Source organism: Bidens hawaiensis, unplaced genomic scaffold (assembly GCF_021521415.1).
Source record: "Bidens hawaiensis isolate Kalapana, Puna unplaced genomic scaffold, B.hawaiensis_p1.1 tig00013688_1, whole genome shotgun sequence".
In the NCBI taxonomy this organism is placed as follows: domain Eukaryota; kingdom Viridiplantae; phylum Streptophyta; class Magnoliopsida; order Asterales; family Asteraceae; genus Bidens; species Bidens hawaiensis.
The window spans coordinates 497,492-522,763 of NW_027492163.1; the positions used below are offsets into that span (position 1 = coordinate 497,492).

At 37.3% G+C, this 25,272-nt stretch overlaps 1 pseudogene; it reads right to left on the minus strand.

Annotated features, from left to right (window-relative positions):
* Positions 1-6,055: 6,055 nt before the first annotated feature.
* On the minus strand, positions 6,056-6,920 carry LOC143544681 (zinc-finger homeodomain protein 2 pseudogene; annotated as a pseudogene).
* Positions 6,921-25,272: the final 18,352 nt, after the last annotated feature.

A 25,272-nucleotide genomic window follows, 5' to 3' on the forward strand; every position in this document is an offset into this window, starting at 1 on the left:
CAGTTGGTATAAATACCTACACAACAACAGTCTCTTGACCACGTGGGATGATTTCACCCGTTTACTTGAAATCCGATTTGGTCCGTCTTCATATGAAAACCATCAAGCCGCTCTTTTCAAGCTTTGCCAAACCTCGACAGTCACAGCTTATATTACCGAGTTTGAACGGCTAAGTAATTGTGTCATTGGCCTTCCACCGGACGCATTGCTCAATTGTTTTTATTGGGCCTCCGCAAAGATATTCAAAAAGAATTGGCCATCCATAAACCCCAATCTCTTGCACATGCTGTTGGGTTAGCAAAATTAGTTGAAGACAACCTCAATGACATCTAGTATTTTCCTAAACTAAACCCTCCTTTTTCGCACAACACCTACTGTTTCCTCATCACCAATCCCACCCACCACTACTTCTAAACCATCCACCACAAACACATCCACACCACCAATATTACCGACACCCACAATTACTAACCAAACCTTGCCTTTAAACAAGTTATCTCATGAAGCCCTTGAACAACGAAAAGCCGTCGGGTTGTGTTTTCGTTGTCTGGAGAAGTATCATCGTGGTCACCGATGCAACCTTCCTCAATTTCATCTCATAGTCGACAACGACGAAACTTACCAGCAACCGCCACCGATTGATTTCGATGAGGATCTACTTTCATAGGACGAGCAACCGGATTAATCTCAACCAGAAACTATAATTCACAAACAATTCCTTTCGTTGTCGTCAGCCGCCCTACTTGGTGTGGCATCGCCAAAGGCACTACGGGTCACGGGTTTTATTGCGGGTCATTCGGTGACTATCTTAATTCATTCGGGGAGCACTCATAATATTGTGCAACCACGTGTTTCATCTTTCCTAAACCTTAGGGTGAATCCTATCCAGCCCTTTCAGTATTGTTAGGGAACGGTGAGTTAATACGTTGTGCCGATTATTGCACAGAAGTTACATTGATTTTAGCCCAGCATCCGTTTCCCATTCCTTTATTCGTCCTTCCCAGAGAAAGGGCCGATATCGTTTTGGGAATCTTATGGTTGAGTTCGGTGGGTAAAATTACAGCAGACTTTTCTGGTCCTTTGATCTCCTTTACACATCAAGGGGAGAATATTACACTCACGGGTGAACCAATGTTATCACCTACAAGTTCCACTACTATCCACCATCTTAGTCACAAGGATGCCATTGCATCCATGCACACCCTAATTTTTCAACATGAACCTGACTCACCCACTGTGAGCACCCCTCCACACCCAGACCCAAACATCCAAACCTTACTCCAAACCTTTTCCCATATATTCCAGACCCCATCCACCTTGCCCCCACCTCGCCAACACGACCATCACATACACACACATCCCAGCAGCCAACCCGTTAACATCCGTCCGTACCGTAACCCTTACTACCAAAAGGAGATCATGTCTAACCTCATCAAGGAAATGGTGTCGGATGGAGTTATCAAACCAAGCACTAGCTCGTATTCATCCCCCGTATTATTAGTCCGCAAAAAAAACGGCACTGCGTTTTTGCGTTGACTATCGAGATCAAAATGCCCACACCATCCGGGACCGATTTCCTATACCAAATGTGGATGAGCTCCTCTATGAATTACATGGTGCTAAAATATTCTCTAAATTGGATTTGAGAGCGGGGTATCACCAGATTCGACTAGCGCCGGATGATAAGCAAAAAACGGCTTTTCGTACCATCGATGGTCACTACGAGTTCCTTGGTATGCCATTTGGGTTATCGAACGCTCCTTCCATGTTCCAAGCTACCATGAACAATATTTTTAGTGATGTTGTTCGCCGATTTGTATTGGTCTTCTTGACGACATACTTGTTTATAGCAAATCGCAATCGGAACATGTGGCACATCTCCATCATGTTTTTCAAACCCTTTCTACCCATCAATTCTATGCTAAATTATCTAAATGTGTGCTTGGATTCACAGAAATTAATTATCTTGGTTATGTCATATCCCGAACGGGTGTAGCCATCGACGCCGAAAAATTGTCGCCATTCAAAAATGGCCAACGCCTACGTCTCAAACAACCCTCCGCGGGTTCCTTGGCCGGACAGGGTACTATCGACGGTTTGTGAAGGGCTACTCCCATATCTCCGGCCCACTTACTGATCTACTAAAAGGCAATAAAAATTTTTTGTGGTCTGAAGCAGCTCAACTTGCATTTGAGAAACTCAAACAGGCAATGTTAAAATTACCTACACTAACATTACCTAATTTTGCTTTTGTTTTTGATGTGACCACAGATGTAATAGGTTATGGAATCGGTGCGGTTTTATCCCAACAAGACAAGCCTATCGCTTTCTTTAGCAAGAAACTCAGTCCAAAAATGAAAGCCGCTTCGGCTTATATCCGTGAGTTATATGCTATCACCGAAGCCATCAAGAAATGGCGACCTTATTTATTGGGTCACCGATTTCGTGTTTTCACCGATCAACGTAGCTTACACCATCTCTTGACGCAAGTTATCCAAACACCGGAACAATACAAATGGGCAAGAAAATTGATCGGGTATGATTTTGAAGTCTATTACAAACCGGGTAAAGAAAATCGTGTGGCAAAGGCATTAAGCCGGATACCCGGTCCACAACTACTCACACTATACGTACCCTATTTTCCGTGGTTACATGAACTCAGAGACTACTATACGACCACCACAGAGGATCGGGATATGCTTCGGCAAATTATGGAATCTTCGGACCAATACACGAATCAACAGTTGCATGTTGGGTTGATTTATCGTGCTAATAAGCTTTTCATTCCAATTCTCCTTTCCCAGCGTCTCAAGCTACTACATGAGTTCTACTCCAGCAAAGTAGGGGGACACTCAGGAATCAGCGCTACTATCAAAAGGATTAAATGTTCCTTTCATTGGTCTAACCTTAGAGATGAGGTCACACAGTATATTAATAATTGCTAAGTGTGCCAGCAAACCAAGTACTCTACACAAAAACCTTATGTTTGCTTCAGCCCCTTCCCATTCCTAATCAAGTTTGAGAGGAAATATCCATGGACTTCATCACCAACTTACCCCCGTCAAACGGAAAAACCGCCATTTGGGTCATCGTTGACCGGCTCACCAAGTTCGCACATTTCATTCCGTTACGCCCCAACTACACAGCCAACTCCCTTGCCTCCATATTCCTCGATCAAGTTTATAAGTTACATGGTCTCCCTAAAATCATACTCTCAGACCGCTACCCCATCTTTCTAAGCATGTTTTGGAAAGAATTATTTAACTCTGTGGGTACGACTCTCTTGCATTCCAATGCATACCATCCTCAAACGGATGGCCAAAACGAAGTGGTTAACCGTACATTGGAACGTTATTTACGATGCTTTGCATGTGATGAGCCAAACCGTTGGACCAAATACTTATACCTAGCAGAACTTTGGTATAATACAAGCCACTATATTACCATCGACATGAAACCATTCCAAGCACTTTACGGGCGCCCGCCACCTTCTTTACCCCACTACACGCTCGATAAAAATAGAGCCACCATGATAGAGGAAACCTTATTGGAACACCAAAGAGTACTTGACCTGCTAAAATCCACGCTGCAAATAACCTGACAATGGATGGCAGATCAGGCTAATAAACACTGCCAAGACAAAGAATTTTTGGTCAGTGAATTTGTGTTGCTTCGTTTACGCATGTACAGGCAGCAATCGGTAGCTTCTCGGGTTGTCGAAAAGTTAAGTCGTCGTTACAATAGTCCTTTCAAGATCATCGATCGTATCGAGAAGGTCGCGTATCGTTTGGCGTTGCCACCGGGCTCACGTATCCACCAGGTATTTCATGTGTCATTAGTGCTTGTAAAGGGGACTGGTAGTCAGTATTCACTCCCTTACCCCCGGATTTTATAACTACAGTGCAGTCCACCGATGGTTCCGGCCTTGAGGACAAGGCCGTTTTCGAAGTGATAATGTTACGTCCCATGTATGTGACGCTGGCCCAACGGTGCAGTCTCGACCCAAGAGCCTCATTAGCATGCCCACTCGTTTTCTCAACTTATTAGAAAATTATATTATGCAAAGTCAAATCTCAAATAAGAAAGACACGGATTCATGGCAAGAATTATAGAAAAGAATCATTGGACTTCCCTAATATATATGTGGCTCTCCTTGAAATCAGTTTATTTCCTTTGCTTATTTTGAAAGTATTATTCCATTTCCATATTTGTTTTCCAAGTTGATGTATGTAAATTACCTCCTACTTTCGTTAATAAAATTATCAGAAAACTTATCTCATACTCTTCTTCTCTGTGTTATTTCTTGGAGTCCTGGTTCATCTCGAATAGAACAATAACAGAAAACTGTTCATGTTATTGCTATATGTATATATCAAAGTTTACAAGGAAAACTACATATTATGACTCTGTATATCCTATCAAAGTTTTCAATGAAAATAGTTTCACATTATGCCTATCAGTCCTAAATAAAGGTTTTCAAGGAAAACAATTTTACATTAGGACTATTAAATTTGAGATCAACATTGTATTCATTTTTTAAGTATGTTTTTAAGTGAATTAGTGCATGCCAGGGAAAACACATCTTGGACAAGCATGCATGCTAGAAAACCAACTTTTGAAGACATTTGTGTTATAGTTGCTAAATCTTTGTAATTTGTTTTTCAAACTTGAGCATGTACAACTTTATTACATTTGGTATTAATTTCATCTAAGTGTTTACTTAAGTAATTGCTATCGGAAGCCATTAACGTTAGATCATGTGTTTCCCGCCTTCGTGGGTTGTGACATCGGTCTAGTTTGATGGAACGTTTGTTTTGGTTGGAGGCCAATAAACTAGTTTAAACACGATGAGTTCAGCTTCCTTGTTAATAGGTTGGTTGCTGGTTTATCCACACCATCTCGTTAAAATGATTATCATGTAAAACGCTTATCATGTATATAGTCGTTCCATTTCATTAGATGCTACAATTTGGTTTCTATAAGTAGGGTTAACAACACCCGTTTGTATTAGCATTTGCCACTTTCACGTTTCAATCTAGTTTGCTATCTTTCTATTTATTCAAGATTCGAATACGTGTGCAGTTGGGCTTGTAATCATGGTATCCAAACAAGTTCAAAGAATCAGAGACATCGAGGGGCCTACATAATTCAAGGGTTAGTGAAAATTTTGAAATTAACTCTTTCAACACCATCGATATGAAATTAACTCTTCTAGATGGCAAACACAGCCATCTAGAAATTAACCAACATCTCCCCACCATATTGATCCAATTGGTACAATTAATTCCGGCAAGTCCACTTGCTCACCTTGCTGTCAAAACTAACTCATAAAAACCAAACCTGAAGAAACCAAAAAGTGTGTATACATTTATTTGTACACGCATAATCTAGTTATATACATAATACATATGAAACTACATACATATATATAATATTATAATCAAATACAAACAACTTTTAACATGCGATAGTGTAGAACAATTATGCATGTGCTTTAGTAATTATATTATTGCGCTAGTTTTAAAATGGCGTAATAACAATTACTCTATTGTTTGTACGCTTTGCAAATTAACTTCAGTTTATAATATAATAGAAAAGAGAAACTACTTATGTGAGTGAATTGATTTAATTGACAAAGAAATCTCATGAACCTTAATATCATTCCATGCAAATGAACTCTTCTACAAGAGGATATATTATTAGAGGCGTCCTTTTAACAATCAACCATCACAAATGTCACCATTTGCCTTTTCTTAAATCAAACTTACATAATCGCTACCGTGTTATTACCCAAAGTGGAAAGCCATCATTAAAAAGAAGAAACAAAAAGAGAAAAGGTGAATGGCACATAATTATACTAGGTTTAGGCATCAAAATCCAAATATTATGTCTGCAAATATCACCCAGACAAGGTTAATAAACAGATTGATGTACTTTCGTAGACGCATTGCAAAATGACCATGTTTTTCTCTGGCATCAAAACTATAAATAGTGGTTAAGAACTAATTATTACTCACTAAAACAAATTAATAGGTAGAATAGTGGATGCAAACCATTAATTAGTTTGGCTTAGAGGATTAGTGGGAACATGAGTGTTGTTGATGTTCTTGGCCAGGTTGTGCTTATTGTTATGCATCCAAACCTTGAGGACTCTCCTTTTGATCCCTAGTTCTTGACAGAATTGTTGCACCGCTGACTCCTCTTGCTTCGGAATCTTCCACCCAACTTTTTCTGCAAAGTTGAGCATCTTCTCCTTTTGTTCTAGGCTGAACTTTGTTCTGAACCTCTTCTTCACAATCTGGTGTGCTTGTGGATGTGGGTGTTTGCTCAGAAGTCCACCATGACCATCTTCTTGCTCATCAGATTCTGTCTGCAAAGTTCCAAGACCCATATTGTAGGACATTATCATGGGTCTTGAAGGAACAAGGACCCCAGCATTATTATTACTACTGTGCATGTTGTACCCAAAAGATTCTGTTCCAAGCACAGTGCTCCTGCCTTGCAAAATAACATTTCCAAGCCCAAATCTGTTAAGAGGTGAGTGGTAAATGTGTTGCTGCTGGCCTTCACCTTGAACTTGAACCTCTTTCCGGTGGAAGTTTCTGTGGCAGTTGCAGGCTGAACATGTGAGACTAGAGTCTTCACCACAAGGCATGAACTCACCACACCCATCTGTTGCATTCCCACCAATGGAAGCTGCATGGTTTTTGAGGCATTCTCTGTACCTCACCATCATCCTGTTGTTGTTGCTGTTGTTGTTGTTGGTGGTGGTGATGATGATGCTTCTGTGTTCCATGGGTGGTGGTGGGACTGCTGAAGATGGGACAATGAGATTGTGTTGGGAACTAGACTCATGATTAATCATGTGCCCATATGTCATCTCTCCTACTTCAACTTCCATTTCCACCCTTCAAATTTCTTTTAAACAAAATATTAATTTAATTTCTTTTTATTATCAGCTGTTTGTGGTTAATTAATTAAGAGACCAGAAAGAGAATGGAACTCTAAGCTAAAACCTTTAACAATCCACTCTAGATAATTAATTAGCACTCTATAACCTTGGATACTTTCACATATATACTTGACTTAAAGAAACTATAATCTGAAGGAACATCAAAAGATTAGTAGCTGCAAACAGTGAATACAAGTAGGGAAAGTTGAAGGTCAAGAACTATGAACATGAGTGCTTCTGGTGTTAGGAAAAGATATATAGGACAAGATTTAGTAATATAACGCTTCCCCTAAGCCATCTAGAGACAACATGAGTTAATATAGGTAGAGAGAATGGAATTTGCAGAAAGGTTTTGGGTAGTGAAGCACTAATCATGAGCTTTTAATTGTAGAGAGAGAGAGAGAGAGTTGATATTGCTTTGCTTGCACTAGCAGCAGGCATCAAGTTTACGCCATATAGGACGATTTTCATCAAGCATTGTGTCAGAACAGATTGGAGATGGCTAAACGTGGGTAGTGGAATATGTATTATTTAAAAAAAGTCAATTTTTAATAAATGGACTTGTGGAATAAATTCAAAAATATCGATCAGATACAATCATCCATCAATAGATGAAAAGTTTCCGCAAAAAAATATAACCCATCATCAAAAAATCTATATATTAATTGGAACCTCCAATGTTAATTTTTTTTAATCATCAACAAATAAAACCCGGATATATATCTAGGATAACTCAATGGCAAAAATTGACCTCACAAGTCTGCAATCACAAACAACGTTGAGTAACCTAAACCCATCATCTTCCGTCCAGAGACAATTCGTCACTCGAAGACTACTTCATATTCAATTTCATATTTAATGTTAATTTTTTTAATAATGCTAACAATAATATATTTGTCGATAATAATATACTTAAAGTTTAACAATAATAATTCTAATTTTTCACTTTTGTTTTAGGACCAATCTCAATACGATAATCATCGTAAATTTATTTTCTTCACATCATGCCCCAAATATCTTGGGAACTGTTAACGAGAAAAGATATGACCATTAAATTCAAATAAAATACCAATAGTACATAATACACACGATATAAACAAGTTGTTAATGTGAAATGATAAATAAATCGTGAACACAAAAGAATATACTATTGGAAGAACAAGATATTTCCAAATGATTCTGATCTTTTTTTGCCCTCGAACAAACGAAGATGAAAAGAAACAACAAAAAAACTAGATGAAAAATCTGACATCTAATAAACTATTAAGCTCCTTACATACACATAGCCTAACTGATTAACCACCATAAACAATGGGATAAGCGTGTATACTAAATTACCCTTGACTTCAATTCAGAACCAAAGTGTTGGAATAAAAAGACCGTCGAGGTCATTTTTATTTTATTAAATATTTATTAATTAATGAAACTTATTTCTTTTTAACCCTCATAAGTTTTTTTATAAGTTAATAAAAAATTATTCATCTTCATCATCTATCTCTTCTTAAGTACACAAGAATACTTCAATTTATCTCTGTGTTAATCTTGGAGAGCAATTGATAACATCTATAATTTGTACCCCGATAATGCTCAAATCACTTTTAATGCGGTGTGATTACACGCGACACATGCTTAATTTTGAATATTACTTTTGTTTATTCAGTTGTTTGACATATTATTTATAAGAGAATTTTGATTTCGTATCCACTCAATAAAGATTATGAATTTGTCATAGTTAATTCTTGATTTATCAAAACTTGAACCACTATACGGAACCAATTATTGTCGGTGGTCTCAAAAGATGCTAATCATTTTGAGCATTTGGATATTGATTATCTCCTTATTGAAGATCCATCCCAATATTCCATTCAACCAGCCCCTATTCAGATTATTGGTTCATCGTCTATATCCGCGCATTCAATAGAAACCATTAAAAAATATGAGAAGAATAACTAGGCTGTTCATCATCATTTACTTAATCATATGACCATCAACATATTTGACTTGTTTATTGAATTCAAATCTGCAAAAGAAATTTAGGATACATTGAATAAAGATATGGGTCTAGTAGGAAAGAAAAAAAAATATGTGATTACGAATTGGTTGTGGTTTCAAATTAGTAACGATTGATTTATAATGAATCAAGTGCACGATTATGAAAAACTTGTGGCTGCAATTTTATCTGAAGGAATAAAGATGTGTGAAGTCTTACAAGCAAATGCTATGTTAGAGAAATTTCTTTCATCCTGGAGTGATTACAGAAATTATTAGAACTCTTCAAAAGGTAAGACCATACCCTTTTACCTAATACCCTACCCTGACCCTTTACCATTTAAGAAAGAAATGTGCACCCGAGACCCTACCCTCTAAACAATAAAATGGTTGGGTATAAATAAGGGTTTCAAGGGTCCAACCCTTTACCCTTTAAAACGGTAATCGCAGCTCCCTTTCTGCATTTACTAGTTGCATATCTAATATATGACTTTAATATATGAATTCTAGAATAATTATACTTTCATTTAATAACACAGTAAACTCTAACTTCAAAAGTTTATCAACCATTTGAACCGATGCAAATAATATTCACATTCACATATTACATGTAGAGAACAATTGAGTGATTTTCATACATATATATATATATATACATATATATATATACATATATATATATATACATATATATATATATATATATATTCACATTCACATATTACATGTAGAAAACAATTAAGTGATTTTCATTTATACATATATATGTGTGTGTGTGTGTGTGTGTGTGTTTCGAGTAAGTAGTATGGCCTTTTATTTTTAATTTTCTTAGTAGTTATGAAATTTATGATGAACCATATATAAAATACAAATCTCTCCTACATTTCAGATTAATTGCGAATCTGATGTATATCTATCTAGAAACTAGCAAATGGGTCAAAGGTTTGAAAAATGGTTGGACCCTTGAAACCCTTTTATCCTTTAAGGTGAAATTTAAATACCCTTTATTCGACCCATATTATATATTCGAGTCTAATTAAGGGTTTTACGAGTCAGGTAAAAGGGTTTCAAGGGTCTGACCCTTATCTTGCTCACCCTTAATCTCAAACAAAAGAAAAAAGCATGTCTTTGCAAAACTGATCGGTCATATGCGAACTAAATAGGCTAATAGACTAAAAGATAAGCTTTCAAAAATTCCTTTAAATACTTATAATTTTAATCTTATTGTGTCCTTAGGAACCGAAAAAGGTAATAAGGGAGAGACAAGAGAACTAACAACTTTAAAATTTATGGGAAAGAAAAAGAGAAGCTTAGGGATTCAAAGGATGACGCAAAGTTCAAGGTCATGAAAGGAAACAGATCAAGGCCATACGACTAATGATAATGCTAAACTAAATGTTGTTAGAAAGGAATAAGTAATTGAGTGGGAACTGGTCACAAAGCTTTTCAATGTAATGTATGGAAAGATCTAGCTCTTAGGACTAATGATAATGCTCAAGTAAATGTTGCTGAAAATAATAAAAAATCATTGGTATGATTGAATTGAATATGGTGGAAAATAAAACTGAATGGATCTTAGACACTGGGTCTTCAAGGCACTATTTCAACAAAAAAAAGTTTAACGTCTGATTTTCAAGAAGTGGTCGATGGTGAAACGGTTTAAATGGGAACAAAGGACATGCATAGCTTGAGTTCACGGCATAGGAAAGTTTCTTCTAAAGCTTACTTCTGGAAAAACACTAGCTTTATCCGATGTTAATATGTTCCTTCTCTTTGTAAGAATATAGTATCTCGGGTAGTTCTAAACATAGTTGTGTTGGTCCTATAGATGGATCTTACAAGTTTACTCAGATTAATCCATTTTGTTAGTTAGCAGAAATCACCAACAACATTCGGATCTCGGATCTTAGTTTTGTAAATATAAAGGAGAGAAAAAGAGAAGGTTTGGTGGAGAGTTGTTTTATTTCCAAGAGTTATCTTTATTGTGTGTATGGAGAAATGGGTAAAGTGACCCTTTTATAGGGTCCCCATTTCTCCAAGATTTACAAAATAAACGTACTGAGTACGTAATACACTAACTAAAAAACAGAAAGACACAATCCTATAATAATATAGAATATTAGCCCTACAATCTCTCTCTAGGATTGAGTATTCGTCAAGTTCTTCGCTTTGTATTTATTTCTTGAAACTTAGTACTTGTCTTGATCCAAGATCTTGTGACATTTGAGCCAAAACAAGGTACACCTCAGTACGTATTTACCGATTAAGCAAATAAACGCCTTTTGCGTAACAAATGAACGATTAACCGAACGGGTCGGGTTATGACCCAGATATCTCGGGGGGGCATCTATAAGTGATATATGATCTATACAAGCTAAAACATTAGAAATATAGTCTTAGTTTGATAGCAAACAAGTTAAACGAAAATATGCTCGTTTAACTACCCGCTATAGATTTAAACGCAAAAGATAGTTACAAACCAAGCATTGTATCATCCGATAAGCCGAAAAAGACTTACCAAACACTTATTTGAAATGTTTTAAGCGATCCGTGAAAATATTTTTGATTTTAACAAACATATAGTATGTTTTTATAATTTTACACAAAACTAGCCGAAAAACACTTGTTTTCGCGCTGTTTGTCGCACCCGATAAGTTTTTCGCGCCAAAAACCGAATCCGAACTAAATTTGGACGGGATTTTCGTAATTGGGCTTGAGAAACCAGATTAATGGGCCAAAACAGCCCATCATGGGCCCAAAGGGGCTTCCGATCGGACCACCCCACCCCCCATTTCTTTTTATAAAACTTGTTTAGGAAGCTTGTTTATGCAATTTGGTTTATAAAAACTGAGGTCCAAGCAGCTGCAACTTGAAATTCCAGAAAACCTCCAAACCCTAAGGTAAAGAGCTTAAATAAGTAGCTTTTGAACTTGTTTAAACTTGTTTAATACCATAAAAACATGTCTTGGTTACTAAAAATCATTCCTAACCGTTTAAAAATCCTAAAAATGGTCCATATATATGTTTTAATCATATACATGGTAAGGAACCTGTTTTGATAGTTTTTTTGGCCATAAACACGGATTAAAGGGTTGAAACGACGTTTTTACGGTTCAAAAGTTCGTTTTTGTGCACTAGCCGAAACCCTAAGTTAAGGGCTGTTATGTTGATGAAAAATTGCTTGGTTTGTGATATAGGACTTGTACCTAGCCTTCTTAGAAGCACAAGAACCTGAAAACTTGATTAAAAAGTACCTAGCCTTCGTTTGAATTTTTGGAAATTGTTTGGGGTAAATGGACGATTTTCAGGCGAAATATAGCTGATAAAATGAATTATTATAAATTAATAAATCAGTAAATAAATTCCAGAAATATTTTTATAAAAATCTACATATTTTATTTGATAAGTGGTAAAATTTTCATAATTTAATGATTAACGGTTAATTAATTATGCTAATCTGAATATTAGACAAATCCAATTTTTATAAAAACCGGTAAGTTTGCGACTAACGAACCTGCGGGAATATCAAAACACCAAAAGTGATCAAAAATCATATTTTTGGACTAATTAAGTGAAAACGAACTTTTCTATGAGAAACCTGGACAATCCGGATGGATTGTGCGCGTTTCTTCTTAAATTAAACTGAATAAACGGAAACGGGCCCCGTGGCTAATCCAGGACCCCAGTATGTGATCTTTCTTTATAACTTAATCGTTTTGTTAACCAATACATTTACCCAAGCTTATTTTCCCATAACTGTTTTCTGAACGTGTAAACGAACAACTTGGCCCAACTGGGAAAACGGGAATCTGAGCCAAGTTCGGTTTTAAGTATTAGACATTGAACAACATCACAACCTAAGCCTATTGCCACTTTCTGGGCATTCCAGCTACACCCAGATTAGTTATACAGCCCAGTTTAGTATTGAGATTATAATAATATTAAAATATTAATATTATTATAATATTGATTATAGGAACTACTGATAGCGGACCGAACAAACCACGAGCTGATACAGTACTGAATATCTACTAAACCGTGAGTTTCATGACCCCACTTTTAAACTGTTTTACGAACTTTTGGGGTGAAAAGCATGTTTGATTACATATACTCACCTGAAACATGTACTGATGTGAATTATCTAAGTGCTAACACACGAAAGTCCCCACGATCACAGTGATTAACTTCGAGCCGGTGGCTTGTGAATAGTACTATTGGTTTGACAAACCCAAACAGAATCGGCCTGGTTGCCGTGTCAAATAGCGCCGTTTGCACATGACCATATTTATACAAACAGGCTATGTAGTGTTAGACATAACTACCAGGACATGTTGTGGGCGGAAAGGGGCCACAGTGGTTGATTGAGCGTGGGAAATGGATGCACGCAGCACATACAGTCAAGGCTTCACTGTAGCTTAGCATAATTACATCATTTACATACATACTTATTTCATGATTACAAGTGTTGACTTGTGAATACTCATTACTGTTTTCTTGAAACTCGTGAAACTCACCAACTCTAGTAGTTGACCCGTTTTAAACTGCTTTTCAGGTGTACCTAAATTGGAATGATTTGGTGACCTGTTACTCGCCTGAAGTGTGTGGTTGATGTTATGTGAATAGAAGCAAGGGTGTTAGTGGCAAGAATGTATAGTTAACGAACTAGTTTTGTTTGTATCACTTAGACTGTAAAACAATGATAGAACAAAGAAATGTAATATATTGTAAATTAGTTTGTAAAGTTTCTTTATAAACAATGTGTTGATATCAGAGGTATATGTTACATTCCCGTTTTACGCTTCCGCATTGTGCTCGGCAGGGTGTGACATCTAAGGCTGGGTTATCCCCCTCCTCATGAATCGGGGTCTCCCCCCGCTGGGGAGTAGGAATCTCTCTCTGGGCTTCGGCACGTGGCTTACGACCACGGCCGCGAACACTAGGACCACCTCTCTTAGCAGCTCGAGTATTAACCATGACTTATCCCTAAAAAGACAGAATTTTAACACGTTCAAGTACAAGTGGTAATTAGAACATGTAAGGTAAGGGTAAACTGTTAATGACGTTGATCAAGTGTAATTAGTCGCTTACTTTACCCGCCCGTCCTAACCACCCCTTGCCCCTAACCACGTTAGCCTTCTATCTAACACTAAAACAGTTAATCACATACCGGGAACTTTTAAATTTGAAGAAATGACTAAATAATTAAAAGTTACCTCTTGGCGTGCAGCTACTCGCGGTGGGCATACTGGTCTCTTTTCTTACAGTTCGAGTCCAAGCATTCAGGGATGCTCGGATCCCTCGAACCTGGGCTCTGATACCAACTTGTAAGGCCCCGAACCCCGGGAACCCCACAGTTGGTAATCATTCAAAACACTCGTAAAAAAAATAATTAAACTTAAAAACAATTATTTTCATTAAAATAAGCATCACAGAGTAAAATTCGGCGGAAAACGTAAATAATATAATAAGTTCCCAAAACCCGGGAATTTTGCCCAAAACCAACTAAATTATCTTTAATAAAAATTTTTAAAAGGAAATGTTTAATAATAAAGTCTTCAAATCCCGTATGTCCTTCACCGTCCTAGTAGCTTCGTGCACGTCCAAGCGATACGGCATCCTCTTCTTAAACTGAAACTCACACTAACATGCACACAAAGTCAGCTTAAGCTGAGTGAGTTCACGTTTTAAATAAGTAACAAAAGTCTTAATAATCATTCCAATGGTTTTAAAACTGTAAACGGAATTACATCAGTTAGGTCATCACATTTAATAAATAATCATCCTTACGTATGAATATCTCTATACGTACATTCCTATATATATAAATATATATATATAACATTCAATAATAACATTCAGGGTCGAGCAAACGTACAACCCAAACACGTAACATTCAACGCATGCAAACACAAAGTAGGCATACGCAACATTCAGTAGTCGAGACAACTACAACATTCACCAAATATTGGCTATTCTATAATATATATATACATACACACATTCTTTAACATTCCAAGGCCTACTAATACTAGCGAGCCTATGTAAAATCGTTTAAAACATTTCATCAAGCAAAATCGCTTAGGTGTGCATGCTAGCTCAAAACTTAAAAAGAGTTAAACGGGGCATCAAGAACTCACCTGAGGTCAACCAAACACCGGCAACGAGCTAAGGACTCCCTAACTACTCACTCACAAGTAAGGGCCTGTAAATTGCATGCAACGCGTCACTAAACTGGACCGGAAGAACACACTTGCCTAATAGGCCGTTCAAGCCCAACACTTTGGCCCGAGGCCTAAAAACTTGGCCCGAGGCCCAACCCATACCCAGTTACTTTACCTCAGCCCCTAAAACCTTTCATTAACCAAATCCACCCTACGATTATGGTCGGGGCTAACCATGATGCACAACTCACCCGTCGGTAATCAAATCGAGTCGAATACACGCGTAATAAATCTTAAAACCAATTGTCAAACAAATCAGCCCCAAATGGACAAATTCCCATTTTAACCTTTTCATACATCATAATTATGTCACCCGAGTTGATAGGGTTGACGGTTCCTTTTTACAACTCTCAATTTAACATTTAAACGAAAATTCGCGCACCGCCGACTCGATTGACCAATCACCAAACAAAACAGCCCCGAGTATCAAAAAAGTAATTTTCCCACAGCCCTTAGACTCCCCTAGGGCCATGCAAACTGATTCAATTGGTCATTCAATCGATTAACGCATCAAACTCAACAATTGACAATTCTACACCCGATAAACCCTAGTTTTCGAACTAAAATCGATTGACCGACCTAAACACCTCCAATGGCCACAAAATTTTAGTATGATGTAAATGCCATACCTGGGAATATTTCTACACCAAAAACTCTAATTTTTATCCACAGGAAGTGGGTCAATTACACCTTGGCCGAAATCTGTCCAACGAAAAGTATCGGCAAAATTGAGCATCAAAACGATTAGGAGTGAACGAAAAGAGTGTTGGGGATTGTAGTACATACCCTGAAATACTTCTAGGATCTTGGAATTGATCAAAAACTTGAAGCATGGAAGGGGGAGGACTGTTCTTCGGCCGATCGCTGCTGGGGGGGGGGGGCTAGGGTTAGGTTAATTGTTTTATGATATAAATATAATAGTTACATCCAAGTCCCTCCAAATTGAGGTGTAAGGCAAAATGGAAGGAAAAGTTAGGTTCTTTAACGTACCGGGATGACTTAAAGGCTTTCGAGAAATGTTGGATAAATCCCGAGAATTATACATACTCTACAAGCTTTAATTCTTGAAACCGGAATTAACGGGCGTTACATGTTGGAAGGAATACTCAATAGCCATTTGAGAGCCGGTCCGTTAGTGTTGAACCGAACCTCTTACATAGGAAAGCTTCGTTGATGTCAATAGGGATGGGGTTGATCTCTATCCTTTCTCTATACTGAGCTACGTGTTCCTCAGGATCCGTAGTGCCATCGTATAGCTTCATGCTGGGCGTCCGGAACTTCTTGGGGATCTCCACGTCGCATATAGGCCATGTGAACCTGGATAATCTGTGACTGCCTACCGGAACTTCAGCTATGGGACGGATTATCCCAAGGATATTAGAAATCATATCCTTCATTTTCTGCAATTCCCTGGCCATCTTGGGGGGTATTCCCTTATCCTGCACAGATCCACGTTTAATGTATAAATTAGCATTAAGTAAACTGTTACCGAGATCGTTGTTAGGTCTTTGGTATCCTGAGGCTTGATGACTAGTTCCTCCATTGAGGGTATCCTCAGGATAAGGTGACGTTTGCATAGGGATGTCATATCCAACATGACGTTTGCATAGGGACGTTTGCATAGGGATGTCATCTCCTGACGAGAACATGCCAGCTGGCATGGTTGGCCGAGGCTGTATGTTGACGTAGTCCGGCCTCGTCGGTCTGGGTAACTTCAAGGATACCGGAGGACAGATTCCCCAATATCCTGACTGCTGCTGAGGCGGGATCCTTGTTGGCTATGTCCCCAATGATCCAGGATTCTGCAGGATTGATGATCCTGGAGAATTAAAATCAAGAACCCTGGGCATGATTGGGGTGGTATCCTGCCTTGGCTTCTTCTTGATCCCTTCAATCTCCTTAAATAGCCTTGAGTTTGTGTTCTCTTGCTGCTCCATGTGAGTTTTGACCTGTTTCATCAAAGCAAAAATATCATTGTTAGATATAACCGGATCTACCCGTGTAGATGTTCCAAGGTACGGTGGAAGTTCTCCTCTGGGTTTAGTGTTCTTCTTCGGTACTGGTGAAGGTCCAGGATTAACATTTGAAGCAGCGGTGACCACCGAAGCAAAAACAGAACTGGTTTTTGGTTGTGAGGCCATGATAAAGGGAATGAAAGTGACTGAGAATGAAATGAATAGTTTTTGAAGGATTGAAGCACCGTCGGCCCCACGTGGGCGCCAAATTGTTTTGGTCAAAAATTAACAACAATGATTTCGTAACCAAATTAGTAATCGGGACTTGGTGCTTGTATGAAATGAACGTAATAGTGCTTGAACACGGAGATTTGTTGCGAGGAAAAAACCCGTTATCCTTAGGATAACAAGCAAAAAACCCTGGGTGGTGAAAACTATCACCACCAGTTTATTAATAACAAAAAGTGGTTACAATGGTGGAGCTAAAACTCGATCGTGATTACAGAGAATGCGAGTACTAGTAAGTCTCGTGCGTCTAGTGTGTGTTTTGATCGAAGCTTATCGCTCTATTTATAACAAAAAAAAAGAGCATAACAAACTTCTCTATATTTTAGAAAACAATGGAATGAGTCCAATTAGCCGTTAATCCCCCATTAAGCGCGTTTCCTTTTCTGCCACGTTTTATTTAAGGTAGCTGTTTCATTTCCGCGTTTCCGTTTTTGCCACGCGCTAATAACTGCAAGTCCGAGTCTCCGGGAGATCATGGCAACGTCCTTTGACCTGTTACCTCGAAGGATGCCATATCTTGAAGTTATCCTAAACATACTGTTGGCTGAGGATACCGAAAATCCGGGCCCTAACAATTACTTTAACGAATCAAGACTAATTTGTTACTCTTATTCCTTATATATTTAACTGTCCATTCGCTACCTTAGCGAAACAGATAGTCATTCGTTAACGATTTAACGAATCTGGCTTGATCATTCCTTACAAAAATATCGAATCTGAATTATTGTCCCATTTGACTATTATGATTCAAAGATCAAACAGATTTTGACTATTTAAAGTCAAAGTCGATGAAGATCAACAATGTATCAGTTAGTTTTCCAACAATTTTAACAATTAAACCCAAAGAAAATGGTCGGAAATCGGTTTTATATATTAATCGATGATCATCAGAACTAAGTTTTATCAATATATGAGCTTTAATCGTGTTCAACTTTTCGGTTTATGACCCTATATAACATCACTCAGTTAACACATAAACACCTGATGAAATTCCATGAAATTCATATGGTTGAGATCGCCTTTACCTGTAGAACACGAAGATGTTAATCAATTGAGTAAATAAGCAGGTAATGAATTTTGCAAAAATTTTGCAAGAGTTCTTTTAGGTTGGAAATGAAATAGGAACAAGCGAATGAAGAGTCATTCGTCTGACATTGGGATTATAAACCCCAATAATTTCACGCATTCCGAGGTCATTCGTTCAAATTTGAACTAACGAATGTCATCATTCGTTAACTTACAATCTGATTCGTTCATGATTTTAAACGAATAAGATTTCCATTCGCTAATATTTTAACGAATAATACTTTAACTCTTTCATTCTTTAAATTTATAACGAATCTGAGAGTCATTCGTTAAAATTTTAACGAACGATACATTATCATTCCATTCGTTAACTGTTTAAACGAATGTCTTCCATTAGTTATAGGACAACAGAATGTCATTATAACAAATGAGAAACTCATTCGGTATATTTAAATAACGAAAGGCTTGACATTCGTTAAACCAACGTTACCGAATCACCAAACATCCTTAGCGAATGAGATAAAATCTCATTAAGGAATTAAATAATCATTAAAAACAATTATGGTTTTAACAAAGAATTAAATAATCATTAAAACCAATTAGGGTTTTAATTGCATACATTAAAATACCCGATCAATCAAAAGATCGGTAATGTTTTAAATTAAGCGGATTTTTACATTAAAACATCAACTGATACCAGTTGTGAATACGTTAAGCATGAATAACTTAAACTTTTGGGGCAACAAAATTTTCTTTTTGTTTTGAATTATTCTCCAGCTCGGTAAATTGAAAATAACGCAGAAAAAGTAAAGTATTTTGGATTTTCTATATTTTTTAAACCAAAATGAAATGAAGTAAATGTAAAATAGGAACAACTAACATCTACCAAAGTAGTACATATTTTTGTGAGTTTGAGTAGTGAATCATATTGACGAAAACATCTCTAAGTAACACTTCAATTTCGATGATTATTATACACATAACCCAACGATGATTGGGAGACTTTACGATATGATTTAATTTTGTTCAATTAGGCACGAACCTTATGTGGACCCCATCTATCAGATATAACATTTCTATCTCTTATGCAGTGAATTTCACATGTACGTTTTATTTAACATTTCAATTTTCATTAACTGTGACTCATGCAAAAATAATAAAAAAAAAATAAAGCAGAACGTTAAAATTTTCCCTTAAGATCGGTATTACTACATGCAGATAAGGTTCCATTTTAACAAAATAAAAAGATAAAAATAAGCAGAAGTTGCATAAAATCTTAACTCTCAATTCGGATAATCCTATATTATTGCGCGGAGAAAGTCTAAGATTTTACACGAAACACCAAGAAAATAAAGCAGAATATTCAAATACTAACCCTCAGGTCGGATAATCTTATCGCGTAGGAGAGGATCCAATATATGAATAAATAAAATTGAATTTCTTTGCAAAATAAAATATAAAACAAAGCAGAATTTTCTTCAAAATTGAAAGCATGCACACACAGTAATCATTTTGAATTTTTGATTTTTCTTAAATTAGATATAGTATTAATCTTTCAAGATGTTATACCACTAGGTTCGGCATTCGTTATCTTAATATCTTGTCAGTTCCTATATAGTCTGTCAAGCCTATCTTTGCATATCATGTTGCTGGCCTTACGGTAATTTTTAATCTAATTTATTCATGTACTAGATCAATCCCGTCAATGTACTATCATTTTCCCTTTTTGCTCAAAAACTCATTTTGATGAGCATTTTTCAATGTTTTTGAATTTTTGAATATTTGAATGTTTTTGGAGTTTTTAATTTTTCTGTAGAAACTGAAAATCACAATCTTTTTGGATTTTTATGTTTTTCTCCCCCTAAAGACGACAAATAAAACAAAAATAAGAAAATTGAAAATAAAATGATTCAACCGAGCTGTTGAATATCTGTTCATCTTTTAAAACCGTTTATACCCAGCAAGTTTTGAAAACGTGTTTTATCAAAAGCCTTGGTATAAAGGTCAACCTTTTGAAAATCCGTATGTATATTTTCAATATTAATTAGTTTCTTTTCAAAGCAATCACGCAGAAAGTGATAACGGATTTCAATGTGTTTGGTTTTCGAATGTTGAACCGGATTTTTGGTGATAGAAATAGAGGCTGAATTGTCAATGTAAATAGGAGTAGTAAAAAACTTCAAACCGTAATCCCGCAGATGCTGCTGGATCCAGAGAACCTGTGAACAACAACTCAAGGCCGTCACATACTCCGCTTCAGCTGTTGAAGTTAAGACCGTTGTCTGCTTCTTACACTGCCTGGAAACAAGCCAGTTTCCTAAGAATTGACAACCCGCTGTTGTAGACTTGAAGTTGATCTTGCATCCTCCGTAGTCTGAATCAATAAAAGCGGTGAGATCAAACTTATCGCTCTTGGGGTACCACAAACCGAGGTCTAGATTCCCCTAAGATAATGTAAGATACGCTTCACTGCTACCAGATGAGTCACTTGGGGACTCGATTGGTACCTGGCACACAAACAAACAGCAAACATTATATCAGGACGAGATGCAGTCAAATACATAAGAGATCCGATCATCGCTCGATATAGGGTTGGATCAACGGTATCCTCCAATTCATTAGGTGATAAATTGTGACCCACGGGAAGAGGTGTCGAAGGAATTTTACCGTCTGATATCTTGAATCGGCTCAAGACATCGTTCACATATTTGGTCTGATGGATGAAGATCCCGGAATCAGACTGGTGAACTTGTAATCCTTAGAAAAAGCTCATCTCTCCCATCGAACTCATCTCGAATTTGGTTTGCATCGTCTTCTCGAAATCTTTGCACAAGCTGTCGTTTGTCGAACCGAAAATAATGTCGCCCACATCTTCACCAACGTTCTTGTAAAACAATGTACAATACACAGTTCCCCTCTTGAAGCCACTATTAATCAAATGGTGAGCAAGCGTCCTGTACCAGGCTCTCGGGGCCTGATGTAAACCATAAAGAGCTTTGTTTAAGCGATAAACATGCTCTGGATATTCAGGATCTTCAAAGCCGGGAGGCTGCGTCACATACACTTCCTCATGAATTTCTCCATTTAAGAACGCCGATTTCACATCCATTTGATAAACTTTAAAGTTCTTGTAGGCTGCATATGCAAGAAAGATACGTATAGCTTCCAGTCGTGCCACAAGAGCATATACTTTGGTGTAGTCAATGCCTTCTTGCTGATGGTAACCCAATACGACCAATTGTACCTTGTTTCTCATGATTACCCCACGGTCATCCCTTTTGCACTTAAAAAACCCATTTACTCGGTATCGCCTTCTTAACACGATCGGGTTTGTCAATTAGATCCCATACACCTAGTCGAACAAACTGTTGCAGCTCCTCCTGCATAGCTTCAACCCAAGACGGTTCCTTGAGTGCCATTGTGACACTAGTTGGTTCAATCTGTGATAGGAAACAGGTGTATCATGCAATACTAAGAATCCCCGATGAGTGGAAATCCGCATAAGCACATACAATCGGATCCTCAGTTGGAGATAAGTTACATTCAATCACGTCGTCGCATGCATTAGCTAATTGGTTTCTCGTGCAAACCCCATCATTCACATCCCCAATTATCTGTTCCTGCAGATGGTTCGTGTGAATCCTTAATGAAGGATTCGCAGGCACAGATACATTATCACCAAGATTGGTGACATTTTCCTCTACTATGTCTAAAGAAACAGATGATGAAACATCTTCGACTAGAATTGGCTCGTTCGTTTCTTGAGCTTCATCTAATGGAATGGAAGACGAATCAACAAAATCAGCATCATCGGAAGAGTCAGAAACATCATGAGATGTCTCTGATACGTTAGGAGAGACATTTACATCAACGGACGAAAAACTTGGAATAGGAAGACACTGTTCTTCCAAATAAGATCGAATAAAGTCTTCAGGTATCACTTCAACCGTTGGTGTAAAAGAATTAAATAACCCATCGTAATCAAACATCCAATCGGGACAAGTGCCAGCAGGTGGTGTAGTGTAGCTTTGACAGTATACGTGATACCATTCTTCTACACATCCCATAGAGATATTGAAGATACGCTTCTTAGGAGAATTATACCCTAAAAAGTAACCCTCGAATGCCTTTTCTTCAAACTTCCCGGGCACCTCTCTTCAGTACCGTACATGGACACCCGAATGGTTCCAAATACTTTAAGTTCGGCTTGCGATGATTTAGAAGTTCATAGCTCGTTTTCTTCAACTTCTTTACTGTTAATACACGATTCAACGTGTAACATGCCGTATTCACAGCCTCGTTCCAAAATTGAATCGGAAGCTTAGAATCAGCAAGCATTGTTCTCGCAGCCTCTATCAACGTTCGATTCTTTCGTCCAGACACGCCGTTTTGTTGAGGAACATACAGCGCATTGAATTCCTGGTGTATTCCCTTTTGAAACAGAAGAAATCCAATACGTTGTTTTTAAATTCAGTTCCATTATCACTATGAATTCGTCTCACTTTCAGTTTGTAAAGTGATTCGATCTTCGTGATAAGGTTCTGAATTAAAACAAACGTCTGATCTTTCTAACCCATAAATAAAACCCATGAGTATCTTGAGAAGTCATCAGTAACCACCAAGCAGTACAGATCACCCACAATACTAGCACGATTCACTGGACCAAATAAATCCATATGAAGTCGTTGTAGTGGCGTGACAATCGAATTAATCGACTTGCACGGGGTGTGACTTCTTGTTCCGTTTCCCCTTGTTGCAAGTAAGGCAATGATCATTTAACTTGAAGTTCTTGAGGGTTACACCATCCATTAAATCATTACAGATTAAATGATTCATTTTGTGAATGTGGATGTGCCCCATGCGTCGATGCCATAGAATCGAGTCTTTCTCTGTGGCCTTGGAGACAAAACACGTAGCTGAGGGCGAAAAATTTACATTAATACTCATGTCAAGTACATAAATATCATTTGATCGAGGTGATCGCATGACAACCATGTCTTCAGGAATTGTGTATCCCGGTTGAAGGATAACACATTCCTTATCTTTGAAAATCATGATGTATTTCTTATCACATATCTGCGAGACGCTCAACAGATTATGATCCACTTTTTCACAATAATTTACTTTCTCAAACGTAACTGTCCCATTTGATACTTCTCCCTCTTTAGTAATCATCCCACCGTTATTACCAGCAAACGCTACATAACCACCCTGAATATCTTTGATGTTGTTAAGAAGATCCAGGTTGCCGGTAATATGCCGAGAACATCCACTATCCAATATCCACTTGTGACTTGACACAGACCTGGATGAACTCTGCGCAAAAAGGTAACATGATTAGTTCAAAAGGGCAGCCCAAACATCAGTCTTGGGCTCTCCTTTTGATATTTTTGTAGATAAAGTTAAGTTAACACATGCATTCGGGACTTGAGAATAGGTGATGGGTTTCTTGTTTTTCTTTTTAAGGTAACTATCATGTATTACTCCTGAATCAGTGTTTTTGCAAATCGGTTGAGCACGGTCAACAGATTTGTTTGATACATTAAAAGTTTCAACCCGAACCACTTTCTTCGGATTGACATTGGAATCCATTATAACACACTCATCAGTTTGATTTTCTTTCAAATTCTGATTCATTTTGGTTTACAGGTTGATGACGACGACTTGATATCGTCAACCTTTTCTTTGCACTTCTTTGAAACATGACCAGGTTCACCACATTTAAAACACAAACGCGTGACTAAAGATTTTTGTGGTAAAACACTTGATTTTTTTTATGCAAATATTGAGGAATATCAATCTTAGAACTTTCAAAAGTTACTTTATTTGAAACTTCACGTTTTAATCCCTTTTATTTTGATAAAGTTCCAGATTGTTGGAATTCGATGGATCCTCCATTCCAGATGATTTCACAAATTTTATAGGGTTAAACTTTTTGACATTAGCATTCACTTGAACATTCTTAAATTTGGACTTGTTAAATTGTCGTTCAAGTTCTGTAACTTTTGAAGTGTCGTCTTGAAAGACACTTTTGATCATTTCAGGATTCAGAAGATTCAAAGGAACTTCCTAATCTAAAAATACTTTAGAAAACCCTTTGATCTTAAAGATTTTCCCATTGACAGATTCAGGTTGAGGATTGATGAATCTCATCAACTCCTTATCAGACACAGAAGGCTTGTCTGATTTCGGTACCTTAGGAGATACCTTAGGAGTTTTCACCGAATCATTCGAGGGTTTTGAACCATAAACTGCCTGTTCAAACTCCTTGGGTTCACACAAGATATGATTGTCAGAAGGAATGTTATCATTTTTGACAATCACATTGGGTTTTGTCAATTCCTTAATCGAACCGTCCAACTCATTTTCAGTAAAAACTGATTTACTATTAATATGAATCGGCTCTTGAGTTGTTTTGATTGGTTCAACATTTACAGATTCAACAGTAGGCATTTCTGGAGTTATATATAGTTCAACCACAAGAATGCTACTGTAATCTCTTTTAAAAGGAGGAGGGATCTCAACATACCCTAAACCAGCTTTTCCATTTTTCTTGTGAGAATTATTGACTTCAATATTCTCATTTAAAAGAAACGAGGAATCTCGAAATTTTCAAGTTTATTTTTCAGTTCCAAAACTTCATTTTCTAAGTCAGAAATGCAGGTTCGGAGTCTAAGAATCTCCTTGAAATGCAGGTTCAACAACTACAATCTTACAATTAACTTCAGCTTTGAGATCGTGATTGCTAATAGACAAATTTTTAATTTTCAAAGTTGATTGTTCCAATAATTTCGATTTTTGTCTGTAGCATTCATTGACCATGAAATGCTCTTTTGTGAGA